The 19694-nt window shown below is 39.4% G+C and overlaps 1 non-coding gene across 1 annotated transcript; it reads left to right on the top strand.

The window, feature by feature from the left end:
* Positions 1 to 3156: 3156 nt before the first annotated feature.
* Positions 3157 to 3263, top strand: LOC131230173 (small nucleolar RNA R71). The gene has a single exon (XR_009163895.1). It is a non-coding gene; the product is annotated as a small nucleolar RNA R71 (small nucleolar RNA).
* The last annotated feature ends 16431 nt before the right edge of the window (positions 3264 to 19694 follow it).

The following is a 19694-nucleotide window of genomic DNA, read 5'->3' as shown; positions in this document are numbered from 1 at the left end:
CTAAATTTGTCCAAGGTGAACACTATAGCTAAGAGTTCCTTTTTCGTAGTCGAGTAGTTCACCTGGGCAGAATTTAAAGTTCTACTTGCGTAATGAATGACGTAGGGCCGTTTATATTTTCACAGGCCTAGTACCCCTCCAAGATCAAAAAAAGAAGCGTCGCAAAAAAGCTCAAAAGGAATGCTACAGTCGGGTGGCTGCATGATAGGTGCAGTGGTTTTTGTGCCCTTAAGCTTGGTGAAAGCTTCCTGGCATTGCTCAGTCCACTCGTACGGAGCATCCTTTTGAAGAAGATTACATAAAGGACGAGAGAGGAGACTAAAGTCCTTTATGAATCGCCTGTAAAATCCTGCGTGTCCTAAGAAGGATCGCACGTCTCTGATGTTCTTGGGTGGAGGTAGGTTAGAGATAAGATCGATTTTTGCCTTATCTACCTCGATTTCCTTGGACGAGATGATATGCCCAAGGACAATTCCCTTCTGAACCATGAAATGGCACTTCTCCCAATTAAGTACCAAGTTCTTTTCTTCACATCTTTTTAGCACACATTTAAGACTTTCCAAGCACTTACTGAAAGATGGACCGTAAACAGAGAAATTGTCCATGAAGACCTTTAGATATTGTCCCACCATATCAGAAAAGATACTAAGCATACATCACTGAAAGGTGGCAGGGGCATTACATAGTTCAAATGGCATCCTTCGGTAGGCAAAGGTGTCGTAGGGACATGTAAATGTGGTCTTTTCCTGGTCTTCAGGGGCTATTTCTATCTAGTTGTAGCCCGAATACCCGTCAAGGAAACTGTAATAGGAATGACCAGCTAATCTTTTCAGGATCTGATCAATGAATGGTAAAGGAAAGTGGTCTTTCCTCGTGACGGTATTCAACTTCCTGTAGTCAATGCACATTCTCCAACCAGTAGTGACTCTAGTTGGCACGAGTTCATTATTAGCATTGGCTACGATGGTGATTCCGGACTTCTTAGGGACCACTTGAGTTGGACTCACCCATTGACTATCAGATATAGGGTATATGATACCCACGTCCAATAGTTTAAGAACCTCGGCCTTAACCACTTCCTTCATGTTTGGATTTAGTCGACGTTGTGGTTGCCGAGCGGTTTTTGTATTATTCTCAAGATATATGCGGTGAGTACAAATCGAGGGATCGATTCCCTTGAGGTCCGCTATCGTCCATCCCAGGGCTCCTTTATGCTCAATGAGAGTAGATATGAGCATACTCTCCTGTTCTTTCTCTAGGTGGGCAAAGATCACCACCGAGTACGTCTCATCTTGACCTAAATAGGCATATTTCAAATCAGAGGGCAAAGGTTTTAGGTCAAGCTTCGGCGGCTTGAGGTTAGACGGTAGAGGCACTACATCGGTTTGTGGCAATTCTTCAAATTGTGGCCTCCACCGGTTAACTTCAAGTACCGGTGCAGTATCAAGCAAGGCGCACGTCTCCCTAATCATGTCATCATCAAAATCATGGGAGTGGGCCAGACACGTCTCTAGATGGTCGGAGGATAAGGTTAGAGGTGTCGTATCTTCCACGAAAGAGTCAATCATGTTAATGTCGTGGAAATCGTCATCCTCCATTAAGTTTCTACCATTATTGAAAAAGATGTTTGACTCTAATGTCATATTCCTAAAAGACATAGTCATGACACCATTCCTGCAATTGATAATTGCATTTGAAGTGGCAAGGAATGGGCGGCCAAGAATGACGGGGATCTGAGTGCTTATGTTATTGATGGGTTCGGTGTCCAGGATGATAAAATCTACAGGGTAGTAAAATCTATCAACTTGGACTAACACATCCTCGATTATCCCTCTTGGTACACGAACAGAGCGATCAGCAAGTTGTAGTGTGGTTAGGGTGGGTTTTAATTCACCCAAACCTAACTGTTTGTATACCGAGTAGGGAATCAGATTGACGCTCGCTCCTAAGTCAAGAAGTGCGTGATCAATTCGATGGTTCCCGATTACACATGATATGGTTGGGCTACCGGGATCCTTGAATTTCTGCGGCACGTCTTGCTTTAGGATAGCACTCACTTTCTCAGTCAAGAAAATTTTCTTTTGAATACTTTGCCGTCTTTTGGTCGTGCATAAGTCTTTCAGAAATTTGGCATATGAAGGAATCTATTTCACGACATCAAGTAGAGGAATGTTGACTTTCACTTGTTTCAACACCTCTAGAATATCCTGAGAGTTAGAGAGAGGTTTTGGTGAAACCAACCGTTGGGGGAACGGAGCAACTGTCTTCTATAGAAGTTCCGGTTCTAATTTTTGTGGGGCATCACTGGATCCATCTTTGTTGTCCTCTTCTGGTTCTTGAGGCTTTTCGGGCCTAACCGGAAGAGTTTTATTAATGATCTTTCCACTCCTAAGAGTGATGATGGATTTAGCGTGCCTCATCTGATTTGAAGAGTTGGGATCATTAATCTCGTATTGCGGTTTAGGATTGGGGAGAGGTTGTGTAGGAAGCATTCCCTTTTTTATAACCGTCATACGAGAATCTATCTTTTGCATAAAATCTGTAATTCTTCGCATTGCTTGCGCCAGCTCTTGTATGGAATTTTGAACCGGTTCCTCTTGAGGTTTCACTTGATTTGGATTTTGATTGAAGAAACCTGGAGGAGTAACCGTTTGTCCATTCCTCCAACTAAAGTTTGGATGATTTTTCCAGTCAGGATTGTATGTATTAGAGTTAGGTCCAGTAAAAGGTCTTTGATAGTTGTTTACGGCATTAGCTTGTTCATTCAATACTCCTCGAAAGGCGGGTATTGTAGGACAATTTTCAGTTGTATGAATGTTGCAATCACAGATGCCGCAAACAATTTCATTAACCTTATCCTTCTTTCCTTCCATGGCCTCAACTTTCCTTATGAGCGTAGTCACTTTACACTTGAGATCATCCTCTTCTTTCACGAGATATAATCCACCTTTCTCCTTTAATTGAGTCGGCCTAGACATGGTGTTCGCCATTGGGTAATAGTCCCATGATTGTGTTTTTTCAGCGAGACTATCGAGGTAATCCCATACCTCGTCAACATCTTTATTAATAAACTCTCCATTACACATTGTCTCGACCATTTGGCGCATGAAAGATGTCAGTCCATCATAGAAAAAATTTGTAATGCGCCACGTTTCAAATCCGTGTTGTGGGCATGAACTGACCAAATCTTTGAACCTTTCCCAACATTGGAAGAATGTTTCATCTTCCTTTTGGGCAAAGTTCATGATTGCTTTTCTGAGGGTAATCGTTTTATGATGTGGGAAGAATTTTTTTATGAATTCCCTCTGTATGTCGTTCCATGTGCCAATGGATCTAGGACGCAGTGAATGTAACCACGTCTTAGCTTTCTCTTTTAAGGAAAAAGGAAAGAGTTTCAGCCTAATTGTATCCTCAGATACATTAGGAAAACATAATGTAGCTATAATCTCATCGAACTCTTTTAAATGTAAATATGGACTTTCTGATTCAAGTCCATGGAATTTGGGAAGGAGTTGGATAACTCCTGACTTGATGTCCATTTGTCTTGTGTTTTCAGGGAAAATCATGCATGAGGCCGTACTCACTCCCGCCGGTTGTAGATAATCTCGTAAAGTACGAGGCGGGGTGCCTGATGCACCTCATTCTCATCTTGGGTATCCTCCACCCTGGGTGGAAGTGGAGGAGGTTGGTCTTCAGCCATAACTTCAGTTAACTCAGGGGATTTCGAGCGGTGTCTAGTCCTGCGATGGATAGTCAACCCCTCAACCAATCCTCCTTCAGTCAAGAGATGTCGAGTGTTGTCACAGGCCCACTTGGGCATGAAACACTTGCAGCCCTCAATCAAATTCAAAGCCTAATCCTAAGAAAGGAAAGAAAATCTAGAAAGAAGGAGAGAGAGAGTTGGAAGGAAATTACCAAATTGAAGCCCCTAAGTTAAGGACCTGCAAAAAAAAAAACAAACAAGTCAGTTCTAAAGAGAATGTCTAGAATTAGAAAATCCTTAAAAAGGAAGAAAGTCTTAAACTAGAAAGTAAATTAAAAAGAGATATGAAAAATAGAAAGTAGAGAGAAAGAACTTACCGAATTAGAAATTTCTATCTTAAAGGCCTACACAATAGGAAAGTTAGTTTCTAAACAAAAATTCCACAAGTAGAAAACTTCTAAAAGTAAATTAGGAAACAAAGTTAGATTCTAAAAGAGTTAAAATTGGAAAGTTTCTAAAAAATAAAAGAGGAAAGTTTCTAAAAATAAACTACTTCCTAACAATACTAGAATTAAAAAAGATTCAAAATTTAAACACTAATTCTAAAAAGTAGAAAAAGTAGAGAGATTAGGAAGGAATTACCAATTTAGAAACTTATGTCAGGATCCTACAAAACAGGAAAACAAGTTAGTTCTAGAAATCAAATAAAAGTCTATAACTAAAGTTAGTAAAATCCTAATCTTAAACCCTAATTCTAAAATCTAATTAATTTCAGAAAAACGTAGCCGTCAATCCCCGGCAACGGCGCCAAAAACTTGTTCACTCCCCAAGTATAGGGTTGTGATATAGTAATAAACTCGGTAAGACCGAGGTCGAATCCACAGGGACTGAAACTTGTACGTGATCTGGAACTAACTAGATCTAAAACTAGCAAAAGATGTAATCTCAATCAAATAGAATTTAAGGAATAATTGTGAAATAATTATCTAAAACTTAAGGAATTTAGAGGAAGGAAACTAGGGATTCAGAGGATCCACTTGTAGAGGTCAGGGAGATCTTATACGCTTGATTCATGGAAATGAACTAGACTTCCTTTGATATAGTTTTCAAGAGGTGAAAGGTATATGAATTAGAATGGATTCCATCACCAAATCATGCCTAGGAGACAAAGTAAACAACAGAATTAAACTAATTACCAATCAACCAATAATATATGAAGATCAGGAAGGGTACTGTCATCCTACCATGCCCATGGGACAATGATGAACAACATGTCTTCCTGACTTCATAAACATAAAAAGGGGAAAGAAATACTCAAAGCCATTGCAAACTCATTGTAATTTCAGTCACAACAGACCATTAAAGACTAAGAAAAATATTTCTTTAATAATCAACTAAATCAAATTCAGTTTATGAATTAAAGGCATAAAGTAGAATCTCCCATCTCGCTACAGGCTTCACCTCTTAGCCCTAGCTAAGAGGTTTAGCCACACATGAATGGGCTAAATAAAAGAAATATAAAGGAAAAGAAGAAGAAAAAACTAGGCTGCTTCACTCTCTCTCTCCGTTCCAGCTTCTCCTCAGCCTTTTCTTCTTTTCTTCCGTTTTTTTCTTTTTCTTCTTTTCTTCCATTTTTTTCCTCCACACGCTGATCTCCTCTCCTCCCTGGCTTCCTCCTCTCTCTTGCCCTTTATCCCTCTCAAAGATGGTGCGCAACTCCTGCGCAAATAGGAAACAGATGCCCCACGGACCTTGCGGAAGCCGTCTGAGTTTTATTTTTAAAGCGCTTTCGCACGCATCGGCGCGTTGGGAGCGAGTTTCGAGTGCCGATGTCGCGGCTCCACATCCGCCCTCTTGGTGGTGCTTGTCTTGAGTCAGTCTTCGTCGAGCGGATCGGATCAACCATCCGATCAACAAGGTGGACCACGGCCTCCCGGATCGTCCGGATCGCGGGAACAGAGGCAGCGCACGATGGACGCTGTGCTGATGGCGGGTCCACTTCGATTTTGTTTTGAGAAATCCATGCCGTCCACATGTAATCCTCTCGAAAAACCAATAAGAAATATCTAGTTCCAGATTGGATCTGTGTGGCCCACAGAATATTGTATTCTGCCATCCATCCCGAGTTTGAACGGCTAAAATATGTGCGCGCATGGGAGCAGATAGCCAACATGGCGTCGACCTTTTCGAGCTCCTTTACAAGATGGATGGTTTGGATCGCCCCTTTGGGCCATGATGGTGGCCCACCGGCTTCCGCAATCGATCGTCTGCGTAATGAGGGACGACTCTTGCCGTTTTTAAGGAGCTCGAGTCCGAGGACGATTTGACCGTCTTGGAGTTTACGTGCACGCTGGTGCATATGCACATAGTGCACACCCAACTCGTGGGGTCCACAATGATGTATATATCAAATCTTCTCGACCATCTTCTTCCTCTTTTTATTTAAGCCGTTAAGTCCAAAACTAAAGCGTCCTGATAGTCGGTGGGCCCCATATCACTGTTTTGGTGGCTTCGATTGGGCCACTTTACAATGATCTAGGGGCTGAAATTTGACGTGTACGGTTCATTTATGGCCCTCAAGCCACGTATGGAGTTTCGAACTGATCGGATGGTGGGAACCCTATGATCTTGCATTCGGGACAATTTCGTGCCACTTGAGCTTCAATTTCTCGATTTTCTTAGATCCTTAATGTGCAAATCTGTCGATCTTGGTCTCCTAGGGTCCGTCACTTACCTTGGTGACTTGGATCGTTAAATCCATGCTTTTAGTACCCTTTCCCACTCCAGGCTCGTGAATACGCCGCATTACAAACATGATTAAATCGGGCCGTTAAACGAACTATGTTTGCAAATCCTGGCAATAATCGGGGTCCGATATGCAATATTCGACCCTCAACATCTCTCTCTCTCTCTCTCTCTCTCTCTCTCCATTTTGAATTTTTTCTAGAGAAATTCTTTAGCAAATAATTAGAGAATTCCCTTTGTATGGCTTAGAGAGAGTGTGAAAAGATAAGGTGGATAAAAGGGAGGCTTGCATTAGCTAGAGAGGAGGTGTACTTAGCATTCATTGGTTGAAATGGAGGTAATGATTAGTGAAAAGATAAAGTGGAGGGATGGGTGCACATGCATTGGCTTGGAGTGGATGAGGTTGAGGGATGATGTATATGCATTGGTCACCTAAAAGGTATTGTGAGGGAAGGTTTTTGGAGAAGTGTGAGCTAGTGGATGGTGACATGTGAATACCTAAGAGAAAAAATTATTGAAGGGTGTAGAGATGAGTGGTGATGTAGAGGGTGGGGTGTAAAGTGGGAGTGATGTGTAAAGTATGTGATGAAGTATGAAGGTGAAGTCAAAGTCCACCCATATGAACTTTATTAACACCCTTTAAAAAGCTTGTATAGTTTTAAGTGCACAGGGTGTGTGTGTGTGTGTGTGCGCATTCTCTCTCATGTCAGCACATGTGCACATGTGTGCAGGTACGAGTGTGCGATCACATACATGTGATTAGCTAGGACACACACACATAGGCTCTGACATCCATCAAAATATTTTTAGCTCGTTCCAACAATGTTAAGCACAAGGTGAAAGCATCCATTGGACAAAATAAAGTTAAATGCTTTATTTGTATAAATCCAGGTGTAAATGCACTTTATAAGATGCGACACAATTACTCTGTGATTCTTTCATTGGTATCATTTTTGTTTTGAAATGTGCAAAGACTTAAGTGTGATGATACGTATGACTTAGAGTTGCCACAAGCCAATAAAGTTAAAATCCAGGATCAACTAGACACCGAAGAATCATTAATGAGTTGGAGAATCGTACAATTTCCTAACCCGAGTGACTTTTACAATTAATCTGAGATGAAAGATTATAAGAGTGTTTTCTGTTTAACCCGTTTAATTTTCCATTGCTTCCTTAGGCCAAGCAGATGCCTTATTTCAAATCTTAACTCAATTCATGCATAACAATCTTTCTCATCGTAAGTAGGGTGTCTATAGATACCCCATCTTTGGCAAAAATTACAGGTAACTAAATGCCAAAGTGAGTGAATATCGTACTATACTAGTCAAGAATAGATGTAGTTAGGACTATCCTAACTGGAGAGTTATTATCAAAATATAGTCTAGTAGAAAAAGAACTTGGGTGTGTCTGAGGGTGAGGAAAATATTTTGATTGTCCTTGTTGTTGGGGAACCGCGAAAGTTCACATAGATGAATCAAGCAAAGTACTCTAATCACACAACTAAGTTTAAACACAAATAAACTGAATTTACGTGGAAAAATCTTTGCGGGAAGCGACAGTAATTAATGCACAATAAAAGCAGAAAATTACAAGGGAGAGATTATCGATCTGAACAAGCCCCGAATCTTCCTCACAAGCCAAGTTATGCTCTTGAAATCCTTAGGAACGAATTTAGAAAACTTAAAACACCTCTCTATGCTCCTAAGTCCTAATTACACCCGATTTATATAGGTTTATATAGTATTATAATCCGAATAGGAAACAAATCCAACACTTACGCAATTCTGCGCGCATACTCGATGACACTTTCGATGGGACTTCGATGGCATTGACGATCTATCGATGACATCGAACATCTTCGATGGCATCGAGTAAAACACCAAAACATTCCAATGATAAAAAAACATGAATTTTTTCGATGAAATCGAATATCTGTCGATGGCATCGATAGATCCTGTTGTTTATAGATTTAAGACATCAACAACACCTGCGCTTCTCAGCATTACTACCATCTAATTACAACATTTTCACATCATTATCGGTATTCTGCATCAAGTTTGTCTACAAGTCTAGTTTGTGTTAGGGTTGAGCAATTTTAGGTCAATTGGTAATAATCACATGTATTTAGGTCAAGTTGCCTATTTGGTCTTATTTAGATTGGGTTGGGCCTGAGTTGCACCTCTAATTCCATCATATCAATGGTTTGGATTGTGGAATTATGTGTCCTATGTAAGTCTTCGGAGAGTAGAATCTATACATTGCACGGGGATTATGGGTAAGGGACCCTAAAATAAAGAGGAAAAAAAACACACGCACACACAAAATCAACGGTCTACTGGAAAATGGAGCATGGAACCACAAGATCGACAATGTGGGTCATTAAACAGACAACAGCCTGCACTCCCACATAGGCAGCTCAAAATAAACATTGGTAAGCAAGACCATATTGCTACTCGGAGTCACATTTACAGTCCGGTTACACATGCAACAATGGAAGTGCATAAATGTTATTGAATGATGATCTAGTGGGCTAAGAGCATGGCGCACCTAATATATAGTTATAAAACTCTGTAACTCAACTCAAGACTCAACCGAATCAACTCAACTCAGTGGGATTTCAATCTGAGTCACTTGGAAACTCAATCCTAAGCCTGACTAGATTGAATCGGCTCCGCAAAAAAAGGTATCCATGAAATAATGCCCTCGATGTCTTTTAAAACCAGGAAGAATATTGAATCTGGGACCACTGTTGGCAAAATCTATCAACATCTCCTTTATTTATTTATTTAAGGGCGTGTCGTAGCCACTAACTCAGGGCTTGTCATTTTGTGTCATTTGTCTTCCTTCCTTTTTAAATGGTGTAATATATAAATGAGGAGAAAACTTTGATACTCTCGAAGAGTGTGGTGGACAATATACAGGCGCTTAGAATTTACTTAAGAATTGCATACGTGCGCGTAAGTTTTAAGTCAAATTTCATAACGGGGCAGGACCAAATACAACCGTGTATTGGATAAGCTTAACATATAAATCAATGTGTGGGGTCTACTGTGATGTTTCCATCACATCTAATCCGTCCATCATTTACGGCTCCGTAAGTTCTTATTAAGGCCCAAATCTCTGGCTGATCCAAAACTGAGGTGAGCCACACCGTATGGAAAAGTTGGGAAGGGGGATGCCCCTTGTTAAAAACTTTCCAGACTGTATTGAGGCCCACTGTGTTTTGTGTATGCCATCTATCCATTCATAGGATGCTTTCGACTAGGATGAATGAACAGCCCAAAAGTCAGGCCATTTAAAAACTCGGATGGGCCATAAAATGTGATTTTATAGGTTTTAGGCACGATTTTACATGTTGTGGCCTACCTGAGTTCTGGATCAGCCAGATTTCATTTTATGTAAGGAAAAATTAAGGGCGCACATGATGAACGGAATGGATGTCAATAAAACATCATGGTGGGCACGGGTAACGATTTGTAGGCAAAGTTTATACTGTAAACCTTTCTATTCAATCCTTCATCTTTCCAAATTATAAATGCTAATTCTACAATAAACCAACAATTATGTTATTAATTAGATTGGCATATGTTTATTGAAAAGCTAAAAAATGAATATATATATATATATATATATATGTTGGGGACAAAACATACAAGTCCGCAGACTCGGACTAAATGCCTCGGGCCACCAAAGGATGTGTCAAATCCGAGGAGTTATTCGCTAGACCGAGCTGTTTGTGACAAATCTACCTCGTCCATCCATCTTGAGAGTTTATTTCAGCACATGCGACCAACAATGAGGTGTATCCAACTCTCAAGTCCGCCACAGAAGAGGAAACAATGGGGATTCAGTGAGGACCATTGAAACATTTTTATGGCCATAAAAGTCTTGTATCAGGCTAAATATTTTTTGTTTTCACTTAATCCAAGTAGTAATGACCTTATGAATAGTTTGGATGGAATATAAACATTAAGATGGAGCCCAGAAAGGTTTCAACGGTAGGCATTTATTTCCCCAATTTTCCCTCTCTTGGGACCAGATGAGTTTTTGACCCACCTCCTTTTTTATCGCAGGTACTAAAATGATCTTGCAAAACGGATGGACAAGGGTGGATATTTCACCAATATCTCTGTGGGCCCCACCCAACATCCTTGCACATTTCGCAGAAATCCGCGTCCTGCAGTCGGTTTAATCATTCTAATTTGAGCACATGTATGACACGTGTATAATTTTTGAATGCTTACTTATCAAATGTCATAGTCCACTAGAGTATCAAATAACTTCGCATAAATAAATGGAGGGCGATTCCGTCCTAATCCCGCCCCTCTCTAGCCCCGAACGGGCTGGGCCACTGTGATGTATTTGTCTATCCAAGCCGTCCATCCCTTTTCTCGGATCATTTAAGGCATAAACCCAAAAACGACGCAGATCCAACACTCAAGTGGACCACATCAAATAATAATCTTGCCAGTTGCATTAAATGCAAGAGTCATCTTTTGTGTGGTCCATTTGAGCATTGGATCTGCGTCATTTTTGTGTTCATCTCTTAAAATAATCTTAGAAAACGGATGGACGACTTGGATAAACAGATACATCACGGTGGGCCCGCCTACAAAATTACCCGTTCAGGGCTAGAGAGGGCCGGTGGGGGTAGGATGCAATCCGCGTCCTAAATAAATTGCCCGTGGGATGGATGCGGATTGCGTCCTACCCCCACCCAGATAGGAATCCGTTTGGGTAGGGCTATGTGGGGCTCAAAGTGATGTAAGTATTTTATCCACGCCATTAATTGCTTTTATTATACCATTTTAAGTTATAACCCAAAAGAACAAAGCAGGTCAACGACTCCAGTAGACCACACCAAAGGAAGCTGTAGTGGTAATGACACCCACCATTGAAACCTTTATGAGGGCCACTGTGATGTTTTTTTACCATCCAACCTATTAATAAGGTCATGTAGACGTGGATGAAGTGAAAACACAAATAAAGCTTGATTCGAAACTTCTCCAGCTCCCAAGAACTTTTTAATGGTGGACATTCAATCCCGACTTTGTGGTCGACTTAAGACCTATACCTCCCTAATATTTTGCATCATACCTTAAAATGATATGAGAAAAAAGATTAACGGTGTGGATAAAACACTTACATCACTTTGGGCCCCATAGAGCCTTGCCTAGACGGATTACCATCCGGGCGGGGGTAGGATGTAATCCGCGTTCCTGTGGGACCGACTTCAATTTAGAAAAGCGTAAGGTCGGCAACTATCCTTGTGACCTACCTAACCCAACTTTAGGATGGGCCTGGAAATATGAGCTTGGCCTGTAGGTTGGGCTTAAGCCTCACATGCATAGCCCGTTTGATTTCTAGGTCATGTTAAGGCTACTAAGGAAATCACACGGGAAGACATTTATGTAGAGAAAAAATTATAACCCTTTTTTCCCAATTTTCACATAATAGTCCACTTGGCTTTTAATACGTTTAAAATAAGTTTTAATTAAGATACCTCATTAATCAAGTTATTTTCAAACGGGTATATTTTGTTACTCTAACTTTAGTTGTTTTTGAAATATATTTTTTCCAAAAATGACGAAAATGGCCACCAAAAAGTTTCTGAATGCCGATTGCTGGGAGTAGAGAAGTGGCTACTGGTTGGTGCTCTATGGGACCCACCATGATGTATGTGTTTTATCCATGTCATCCATCCATTTTCCAGGTTGTTTTTGGGCTTTTGGATCATTTTAGAGCATGAGCCCAAAAATGACGCAAATTTAAGTCTCAAGCGGACCACACTATAGAAAATGAGGGTTCACTTCCTGAGAAGGGGCTTGAGAAATGACTACCACATTTTAGGAAGGTAGTAAGTGCATAAATTATCCAATCTTGACATAGGGAGATGGTGATAATAAATAACAATATGGGACTCTTTAGTCTGATAATTAGAATAAGTATCATTTATATTCCTTAACAAGGATCCAAAATAATGGTGATTGAACGCGAACCCATTAAAAATTGTTAGAAAAGTAAGTGTTTCTTGTACACAATGGAGGATTAAAAAAAGGGATAATGAGACGATTAGATCTATCGAGTTCAAGGCTCGACTTGAATAGCTAGTCAATTTCTCAAGACAGATTCGTAGCCATTTTTCTGGAAGTTCCAGCAAGTGGAAATGAAGGAAATCTGCAAATTGTCTTCAGGATATAATGAACTCTCAATCCAAATTTCAACACGAAAATTTGCACATTTAAGTGTTGAACAGATCTCTAGTTTTGACACCAATATGCCTTTAAAACGTTTAGAAAAAACTTAGCAAGAAGTCAGATCAAGGGTAATTGCATAGAAGATGATATAATTTTAAGAATTAAGAGTATTCACTTCTGGATTAAGGTATTCAGGATTTATATCAATTGAAAGGTTATGAATTTCTTTCTGAAGCGATGTTAATGTGTCTCTTCAAGAAATCTATACCCATTCACAGCAAACAATATCCCTTCATGAAAGGACATGACTCTTTGTCCTATGGCCGTTATTTCTGTATCTATTTAGATAGAAACAGTATCCAACAGAAAAAATCGTATCCACATAAGCGACACATGGCATAGGTGACACATGTACAATTATGTCACAATTACTCTCAATCAACAAAAAAAAGGTAATAAAACATCAAGGTACCATGGCCCAAAAAAAATGAACCGAGTGCCAAAAAGACTAAGGCTCTCGTAGCTCCTTGCGACGATGCACACATGCGAAGTGCTAAGTGCGCCTAATAAAGCGTCAAAAAGTGCCCAAGCAACCCTACAACCCACGCCGCGTAACTGGTTATACAAATTATTTATGGAAAGTTTAAATAATTTATATATTTATTAATTTTTAAAAAATATATTTTATTTTTAAATTTTTTTTTTATTATAATTAACACATCATTCCCCCACAATTTCAAACATAAAATCAGATTCTGTAACGAATGACATATCAGTATAAATAGGTGCAATCCAACCTGTTGATTAAGTCAGACTCAGAAGAATGTAAAAATAAACATCAACTTGATCCAAGTCTGAATGTAAAAGTAAACATCAACTTGATCCAAAACTTTTGTGGGCTCCACAAGAAGCTTTTAACAGTAGGCATTCATCACCATTGTTTTGTGAGGTGTGGTCCACCTGAGATTTTTATTTTTATTTTTTTTAATTTTATTTTGGGGCTCATTGGGTATATTAAACACATACATCATGGTACGCTTTCAATCCGCCCCGTTTCCTATGGTGTGGTCCAGATGAGATTTGGATCAGCTTAATTTTTAGTTTCTTGCCCTAAACGGAGCCTACATTACTGATGGACCGCATGGATATACATGCTTACGGTGGGCCTTAGGAAGTTTTGTGGAGCCAACAGAGATTCCCCTAATAAATCCACTACATTCATCAGTTTTTTAAGACAACGTTAGGACAAAATTATAAAAATCATGCAGATCCAAAATTAATGTGGGCCACACCAGACAGAACAGCATGGATTGAACGCCCATCACTGGAAACTTTGAAAGGCCACATATATTTGTGCGGACAGTTTATCTGAAAGTTTGGATAGCCTATGAACATCATGTTCGGCTCTTGGTAGGTTTCAATGGTGGATAATTGCGTTCCCTCTGTTTCATGTGGTGTAGCCCACATTAGTTTTGGATCTGCGTTATTTTTATGCTGATATCCTACTCTGGTCTTTCAAAACTGATGGACGGAGTAGATTCGTGACGAGCATCCCTGCGGACCCCACACAGTTTCTGACCAGAGGAAATTCTTGTGGCCTGGTACAGGCAATCCGCGTCCCGCAAAGACACCCGTAGTCACATCCCTACTCCATTCAATGGGCGTTCAGAGAACTCTTTTCCAATTTAAATATATATATTTTTATAATAATTACTCGTTAATAAAATTTACATCTAGGTATTTATTTAGTTCTTCTTAAGCAATCTTATTAATTGGTGGGCATTTTTGTTATTTTAGGAAAACATCACAGTTTAAACTACCAAAAGTGATAGAAAGTTAAAGAAAGGAACGAGTTTGACAATAAATTTATTAACAAGGTAGCTTAATGAAAATTTAATTTAAAAAGATACCAAGATGCAAATATCATAGTAATGAGGTACAATCTTGTAAAATTCTAAAAAGGCAAAAGAAAATAGCATAGAAAAGAAAAAGAGAGAAGGACTAAACCATAAGTTGCTTTATTTAAAAAGTAAGAGAGAAAATTGAGAGAGATAGATATCTTCTAGGGCTGTTCACGAGTCAAGCTAGCTCAACAAACTTGCCCGACTAGGCTCGAGTCAGCTCGGATTGACTTGTCTTGAATGGCCGATTTGGGCCGAGTCAAGCTAATTATTTGAAGCTCGAATTCATGAGTTCGACCCGAGTTCGACCAGGGGGCATTACAACTCAACTTGAATCGAACTTGACTCAAGCTCGACCCGGCTCGATTAATAAATATATTAAAGTTGTGGGGAATGCGGAGAAAGTTGAAGTGAGATCTCTATGCTTTCACCCCAACAGCGAAGGGTTTGATGTTAGTGTTGATGATCTCTTGAATCGAAAATGGTATATTGTATGAAGCATTCACATGAATAGAAATATCCTTCCTAAATATGTTGTGAGCTATAAGTCCTCAAATCATCTGCAAGGTAATGGAAACTGCGCTTTTATCTGAGCAGCAACAATACAGGTGGGTCCCACTTTTTTGTGGTCCCAGGTCTGTTCAAAATCCTATCCATTGGAAAGTATGGCCTTGATAATGGGTAATTCAGAATATACAATTGAGGATGCTTTTGGCCCATGGTTCTTCTATCATAGGGCCCACACAGATAGATTTTTTGGATTGCTAAAAGATAGACTACACCTTGTTTCGATTGCTGGGCCAAACCAAAAATGAATTTCGCTTGGTGGAGCGTCATGTAAAATGCATCTTTAAATTATTATTATTTATTTAGCTTCTCTTCTGAATCAATGAAGGAGAATCAAGAACAGAATCCATTACTCTCTCACCCAACAAGCTCGAGCTCGACTCAAGGTAAACTCAACTCGACTCGAACCACTAGCTTGACTCGAACTCTACTGGATAGCTTTGGCAAACAAGCCAAGCTTCAATGTTGAGCTCGAGGATGAGCTCGAACTCGAGTACAGCATGGATAAGCCGAGTCGAGCATGGCCCACCTTGACTTGACTTGGCTTGATGCCCGCCCGTAATCTCTTCCATACATGTTGTGTAAGTACTAGTTAGCCTTTATATAAAAGAAGAGATTTTCTAATTCTATTAACACCACAATTCTAGTAAAGAAATTTCATAACTAATGTCTTTCTGTATTTGACTCAATTAAAGCTTGCTTAATAGCTAAACAACCTAATTAAATCAGGACTTGGTAATGATTTTCATAACTCTCCTCATTGTCCAAGTCCTACTTGTGTCTATCATTCACAAACTTTTGTGGAAGAAATCAAAGTCAGTTGTGCTTAATGTTTTGATGAAAGTATACATCACTTGGTCCTTATAGATACGTGCATCAACTTGAAATCATTTCTCATGATCTTCTCATGAATAAAGTGGTAATGGACTTCCATGTGTATCATGTACGTATGAAACATCAGATTTAATGTCAGCATGATCGAGCTAACACTATCACTCGTAGTTGAAATATGATTATTGACTTCCTCTTTATTAGAGTATTAAAAGTCCCTTATTATACATTGATACTCCATCCTCTAATGGCTCATGCTAATTTTATAGCAAGTAGTTGTTTGACATGGTATTAGAGAGAAAGCTTAAGTATTTGAATCCTGAAAGTAGCAAATATACCACTAGAACATATTCTCCCCATAGGAGATCGTTTATGATATGAGTTGTGAGTATCCCTCCACTGGGTGTGAGTTGTGAGTGTCCCTCCACCTTTACCTGATATGTTCTCGTGCGGAGCTCCACCCCGCATGTAGGGGGAGTGTTAGAGTATTAAAAGTCCCCCATAAGAGACCATTTATGATATGAGTTGTGAGTATCCCTCCACTGGGTGTGAGTTGTGAGTGTCCCTCTACCTTTGCCCGATATGTTCCCGTGCGGAGCACCACTCCGCATGTAGGGGGAGTGTTGGAGTATTAAAAGTCCCTTGATATATATTGATACACCATCCTTTAATGGCTTAAGATTTTAGATCAAGTGGTTGTTTGATATTCTCCAAAGTCTCTTAATAGTTGTGTCAACCACACACTTACATGTAGCTAGCATCACAACGCAATATTCAATATATGAGAATGCGACAGTGAATTGCTTCTTATTTCCTCATGACATGCTTTCCAAACAGAGACTTTGTTGATCGTCGCCTTGACATATTTGAAGATACACCTAGTGCATGAATATATTGTTTCCTTGACTCCTACACAAACTAAATAATGACCCTAACTAGATATGTTAAATATGGGCAAGTAGTGGTAGTGTATATAAGTCTACCAATCATCTCTCAACAAGCAAATACATTTGTGAGTAACTCTCCTTAATCCTTCGTTAGCTTGTGATTAAATTCAAATAGAGTTACTATTAGTTTTGAAACTACGAAACCAAAGTTTACAAGCAAGTTTAAACTGAATTTCTAAACAATAAAAAAATTGCTTTTATTTCTTATCACTTTAATACCTAAGAAGTATAAAAGGTCTCATAAATCCTTTATCTCAAATCTTTAATAAACAAGTTTACAACTTTTTTGCCTTTTCTTGAATATTTCCCTTGATGATTAGATCATCTAAGTAAACAAAATATAGAATTGTTCCTTTTGTAGAGTGCATCACAAAAGTGCATGCATCAATGGAAGAGAAAATAAAATCACTTAAAAAAAAAAAAAACTTCTTTAATCTTTACAAATTGTGAATGATGTGGTGCGGGTGTGCGTTCTTCCAATAACTTTTTTTTTCTATGTTTGGTTACATTGCACAGATGGGGCATGGAAATAAGTCATAAAAGATGTAATTGATATTCGGAGATGCCACTAGTCAAATAAAGCTTATAATCTACTATCGGCTAAAAATAGTAGAATCACTAAAAATCGTAGAATCGCTTTAGGCTTAAGGAATCATAAGATTCCCCAATTCAAGTGACTTTTGTGGTTAATTTAAGAATATTGATTTTGAGTACGGGTCTCGTGACAGAAGAGGAAGGAGTTGGGCACCATCTTCTCCCCGCATAACAATCAATCTCTACTCTACAAGATTTTAGGAATTTTAGGGGGATTTAGCAGAATTTTAGCATTCAACTAGTTATGCATCACATAACCCACAAGGGGACAGGCAGGTGAAAATAAAATGTTCTTAGCCCTACTTCATGGAGTCGAATGACTCTGGATAGGCAGTATAGAAAAGTGCAATAAATTAAATGAGATGTAATCTTTATCCTACTTCAAAGAATTTAGAATTTTGGGTGGTAAATGAAATAAAAAAGAAGAGATGCAAAGTGATATATATATATATATATATATATATATATATATATATATATATATATATATATATATATATATATATATATATAAAAGCTAATATAACAAATATAGTGAGAATGTGTGGAGTGAAATATGATTTGATCTTGATTGAGATGTGAGAAAGAAAATGATAGATCACGTTATTTTGTGCAAAAGGAATGGTCAGATACCCCGTTCCAACCATAGTCTTGACTTTGGGTGTTTCTTCCTTTAATGGGCTCTTAGAGTAGGGAAGCACCTCAATGTATTGGAAATTCTTAGGGCACTCTGAAACCTCATATTGTGAGCTTCTTCCGATGATATGACTTCCCTCCCTTGACTTCTACTCATCCAGCCACAACCTCGAATGATAACTTTTACGCGAATTTATAGACCTCAACTGTTGGGTCATGGATGGCCAATGGTGACATTTCCACCACTCATTAATGATTTGGCTTATATAATACTTATATGGAATGGTTGGGGGGGCATGTGGACTGTCGACTTGCCATGAGTCGGGGGTTCATTTTGCCTTTTTTGTGCATTCTTTGCATGTACAAGGGGTATTTGATGTCCTGAATTGTTTAACTATTCACTGAATGTTTAGCCACCCTTGCTCGGGATCACTCCATCAAACTCATTAAACGTTTTCGAAAACTATCAAGGATCCTTTTAGCATGTCCTACTTGAACTTTTGGAGTTTCTCAGGCTAGCCGGAGATCATTTTATCAAAAAATTGTGAGGCCAAGGTTTCTAGAGAGTCCGGATCGTTGGCCAGGATTTTAGTCTGCCCGGTTCTGGATACATTGATTATTTCTGCAATATGTTGAGGGCCTTACATACTTGCTCAATTTAGATTTCTATACTTTTTAGGTTGTTCGGGTGTCACGCCCCAAACTCAGAAAACGGGTTCACAAAATTTCTAATCGCCGAATCCGGCGCCAATAGCCTCCATAGTGCCCCATTCTCAGCTCCCGGCATTCACATGCCAGATTCCGATCCTAAGATCCTACAAGGAGAATTTTCAGTAAAAAAAATTTTAATGAAGCATAACCACAAGCATAACCAAGTCATAAAACAACATCATCACATATTCACTATATCAAAAACTTTAAATACAATGCAGAAAGGGAATTCAAGGTGATTAAAAAGCTTCAAAATAATCTGATACACACTCCTGCCTCAACGCTGCTGCAATCCAACAACACCTGCATGCAACGGTCGTGCATAAACTTACAAAAGCTTAGAGAGTGGTGTAAGTATGTGTACAAGGCAAGTGCCTAGTATACAGTATCAGAGTAATGCAGAAAGTTGCTGGTAAGTCCATGAATACTATCAGTCGTACCAAGGCTATGCGATGCAAGGCATGAATGCTATTGGCCATACCAAGGCCATGCAATGCGAGGCTTACGTACCCAAATGTTATATGCGAGATGCAATACAAGCATACCAGTCCTCATCAAGTACATATATCAGTACTGTTCCTCTCCGGGATATCACCAGGGTCTAATACACTTCACACTGATTGCCACTTCCCTAGCTGCACAGCCCAGTAATTGGAATAGACCACACTATCCGCCTAACTAGTAGTCTGCCAATACCTACCCGACTCGTCGATAGCGGACTCATTTGTGAGCTAGTCAAACTCAGCCTAGCTTACAACCCCCTCACTCTGGCGGATAAGGCCACACTCCCTTCCAACCGACCACCACACAGTGGGAGATGCGGCTTACTAGTATTCGACACTCTTGTGCTCATGAATCTACT

Source organism: Magnolia sinica, chromosome 16 (assembly GCF_029962835.1).
Source record: "Magnolia sinica isolate HGM2019 chromosome 16, MsV1, whole genome shotgun sequence".
NCBI classification, from domain to species: Eukaryota; Viridiplantae; Streptophyta; class Magnoliopsida; order Magnoliales; family Magnoliaceae; genus Magnolia; species Magnolia sinica.
Note: the sequence above shows the minus strand (reverse complement) of the source record. Positions and strands in the feature narration are given on the sequence as shown.